The following is a 4,332-nucleotide window of genomic DNA, read 5'->3' as shown; positions in this document are numbered from 1 at the left end:
TGTTTGTTTCAGTAAGTCACAATTAATCAGGGTCGTGGTGAGTGAATGATGTATTTTTATTGCCTGCGCACTCATTAAGCAGGGATAATGCTGGTTTCAACAAGTGTCTCTCTTCTGTTTGGAACAATATTGGTCTTGGGTGACTACAGTGGGAGAAATAGTTGTTGTGGTGACATTTATAGCTTTCTGTCTATTCCCAACTGTAAAATGATCACGTTTGAGACGGTGATTTAATAAAACAATCCATTCCTTCATTGTAGAGAGGCGTTCGATAATTCTTACCCAGGTTCATATCAGTACTATGGACGGATTGTCAGACAACCTTTAAACCAGGGTGTGGCTATAAATAACAACCTCATATGCACTGTGTGTCTGGAGACTACAGGTGGTCTCAACAATTATGTTCCGGAAAGTTCTAACAGCTTTGACAAGCGATGGAAGAAAAATCAACCGCAATTATCACTCTTATAAGAAGCTTTTGTGTTGAATGTTATAATCAGCTGGTTGGCTAGGGGGTGGCAAGACTACTTCAGGGGTCCATTGACTATGACATAAAATGTGTGTGTAACCTGAACCCTGGCATCTAAGGAGCATGATTGAATCCTATGATTGCTGATTAGAGAAGTGAACTAGCCACTCATTTTAGTTGCCTAGAATTCTTTGACATACTATGAATAGTTTCTCTACTTCAGAACTGAAGCTCATTTTCTTCCTCACCCACATGCTGATTATTATGTTAACTTCTTTTGGAATTGTCCTAATCACGACAAATTTGAATCTGTGTGACGTGACACCCTTTGGATTTACCATTTTGGAAAGTGCAGGTTTTAAACATGGGACCAAAGGGCCAAATGATCCGAGGCAGATTTAAAAAAGCATAATTTTGCCGTTCTGGTGAGAATGCGATGTCAATCAGCATCAAACTACCAGTAGCCACCCTTACACAATTTTAGGGTGGCACCCGGGGTGGCCAATCTGATATCAAGGTTGTCCAGTGCCACCCCTCTGGCTCCGCCCCTGACACCCCTCTGGCTCCGCCCCTGACACCCCTCTGGCTCCGCCCCTGACACCCTTCTGGCTCCGCCCCTGTCACCCCTCTGGCTCCACCCCAGACACCCCTCTGGCTCCGCCCCTTCTGTAAATGTTAGCCAGTGATGCAGGAACGCAGGTTTCCTATTTAGTCACAGTTCATATTGTGGAAGAGGTGAATGTTGTTATCCTTGTGGGACCATCCTGATACTCACGTTTAAATTTCGCAATTAATATCAATCTGGCCTGAGACTGGGCAGAAATTTGTTTCCAAATATATAAATATGGGGGTGACCTTCTGTGCTTCAAAGAAAACTAAAGCGAAAACATATTCTCATCTGAGAAAAGCTATCCCTGCATAATTCCGCTCATCAGTTGACGTCTTTATTCAGTCTTTTTCGGATAAGAACTGTTATCGCACCATAGATTGCTCAAGCCAGACTGATTTGCAGAGGGAGCCAAAAGCACAATTTGGATTCAAACTTTCCTTGTTTTCCGTCCATTAGCTCCTCGCTGCTACACCATCCACCCCTTTTCCCTTTCACACCGCGTTCAGCACTCAATCCCAATTATTTGCCTCATCACCGTGATTGCTCCGTTTTCCCCTGCACCGCTTTTCCCCGCGGCGCCCATCCATAATCAATCCCCCCTCCGGAGCCTGGCCATTGTGGTCGTAGCCGTCCGCTCAATAAACCCGGCCCGCTGTGTGCCGTAGCTCTTCTATTCTAGAACCCTCCGATCGATGGCCGCTGACACGCCGGCCCCTCGCCGTCACCTTCTAACCGCCATCAATTCCATCAGTTCCTGTCCCTACGGCAAACCCCCCCCCCCCCCCCTCCCCCCTCCTTCCTCTCGCCCCGCATGGCCTTTTAGAATCTAATTGTGTTTCCCTTTGATCACACGTCGCCTCAGTCACAGACTCGAGATAAGGTAGCTTCAGTCACTTCCAGGGAGAGCAGCGCTGACAAGCCTTCTGAGGGAATGACCCGGCGAATATATATATATAATATAATATAATGCACACGCAGTGGGATGAGCTGGAGTCCTTTTAAAGAGAAGAACACGGCGCTCTTTCCCAGCTTGATCACCGCAGGACATGATCTGCTGAAAGAAGGAAGGAGAAATCAGACAAAACAAATCTGTGCTCTCTGTTCTTCTGGCAGCCCCAGAGTCTCAGATTCATTCATTTCATTGAAGTCACGCGGGCTTCCGAGTGAGCGTATCTGTGCTGTTCATGAGGGTATTTTAAACCCTGCAAGCCATGTGCAAGCATTCATCAGAGGCACCAATCAGCCGACTAGCTCTTGTTTTGTTTCCCCAAGCTGTTTTGGAAATCGTTGGAATCTGATACTACAATGAGCTGCTTCTCTGCCTGTAATGTAACTGTGTGTGGTGTGGGAGCACGTGTGTGCCTGGGAGCTGTCGTTGGTTGTGAGACTGTGTGTGTTTGTGTGTGCGTGTGTGTGTCTGCCTGTGCGTGTGTGTCTGGTTATAAATTTGTGTGTGTGTGTGTGTGTGTGTGTGTTTGTGTCTGCGTATGCATGTGTGTGTGTCAGCGTATGCATGTGTGTGCGTGTGTGTGTCTGCGTATGCATGTGTGTGCGTGTGTGTGTGTCTGTGTATGCATGTGTGTGTGTGTGTGTATGTGTGTCTGCATTTGCATGTGTGTGTGTGTGTGTGTGTGTGTCTGCGTATGCATGTGTGTGTGTGTGTGTGTGTGTGTGTGTCTACGTATGCATGTGTGTGCGTGTGTGTGTGTCTGTGTATGCATGTGTGTGTGTGTGTGTATGTGTGTCTGCATTTGCATGTGTGTGTGTGTGTGTGTGTGTGTCTGCGTATGCATGTGTGTGTGTGTGTGTGTGTGTGTGTGTGTGTGTGTGTGTGTCTACGTATGCATGTGTGTGCGTGTGTGTGTGTCTGTGTATGCATGTGTGTGTGTGTGTATGTGTGTCTGCATTTGCATGTGTGTGTGTGTGTGTGTGTCTGCGTATGCATGTGTGTGTGTGTGTGTGTGTGTGTGTGTGTGTGTATGTGTGTGTGTGTGTGTCTGCGTATGCATGTGTGCGTGAGCCCAGATTATCTTTGAAGCCGAGCACTCCTCCGTCTAGCTCCTGTGTTGCTGTTTGTCTTTAGCATGAAATTTCGCTCTGGGAGGAATCACCCCCCACCCCCCATACACAAACACCCCCCAATGTCTCACTCCCCCCCCCCAACTTCCACAAGAGGAGCTGAGCACAGATTTGTCTGTTGTCTTTCACGCATGACAGCTTATATTCATACACAAGAGTGTGTTCCACGAAGACCAGGGTCCAGGCGGGGCGGGGGGGAGGGAGTCTGAGGGTCTAAGGGTCTGAGGGTCTCACCAGGGTCCGGGGGGGGTCTGAGGGTCTGAGGGTCTGGGTCTCACCAGGGTCCGGGGGGGGTCTGAGGGTCTGAGGGTCTGAGGGTCTGAGGGTCTCACCAGGGTCCGGGGTGGGGGGGGGTCTGAGGGTCTGAGGGTCTCACCAGGGTCCGGGGGGGGTCTGAGGGTCTGAGGGTCTGAGGGTCTGAGGGTCTCACCAGGGTCCGGGGTGGGGGGGGGGGGAGGGAGTCTGAGGGTCTCACCAGGGTCCGGGGGGGGTCTGAGGGTCTGAGGGTCTCACCAGGGTCCGGGGTGGGGGGGGGGGGGAGGGAGTCTGAGGGTCTGAGGGTCTGAGGGTCTCACCAGGGTCCAGGCGGGGCGGGGGGGAGGGAGTCTGAGGGTCTGAGGGTCTGAGGGTCTCACCAGGGTCCGTGGTGGGGGGGGGGGAGGGAGTCTGAGGGTCTGAGGGTCTGAGGGTCTCACCAGGGTCCGGGGTGGGGGGGGGGGAGGGAGTCTGAGGGTCTGAGGGTCTGAGGGTCTCACCAGGGTCCGGGGGGGGTCTGAGGGTCTGAGGGTCTCACCAGGGTCCGGGGGGGGTCTGAGGGTCTGAGGGTCTCACCAGGGTCCGGGGTGGGGGGGGGGGGGAGGGAGTCTGAGGGTCTGAGGGTCTGAGGGTCTCACCAGGGTCCGGGGGGGGTCTGAGGGTCTGAGGGTCTCACCAGGGTCCGGGGTGGGGGGGGGGGGGAGGGAGTCTGAGGGTCTGAGGGTCTGAGGCTCTCACCAGGGTCCGGGGGGGGTCTGAGGGTCTGAGGGTCTGAGTGTCTGAGGGTCTGAGGGTCTGAGGGTCTCACCAGGGTCCGGGGTGGGGGGGGGTCTGAGGGTCTGAGGGTCTCACCAGGGTCCGGGGGGGGTCTGAGGGTCTGAGGGTCTGAGGGTCTGAGGGTCTGAGGGTCTCACCAGGG

The sequence above is a fragment of the Pollachius pollachius genome (genome assembly GCF_949987615.1).
Source record: "Pollachius pollachius genome assembly, chromosome: 3".
Classification (NCBI taxonomy): domain Eukaryota; kingdom Metazoa; phylum Chordata; class Actinopteri; order Gadiformes; family Gadidae; genus Pollachius; species Pollachius pollachius.
The sequence above is the reverse complement of the archived record's forward strand: the minus strand, read 5'-3'. Positions refer to the sequence as shown.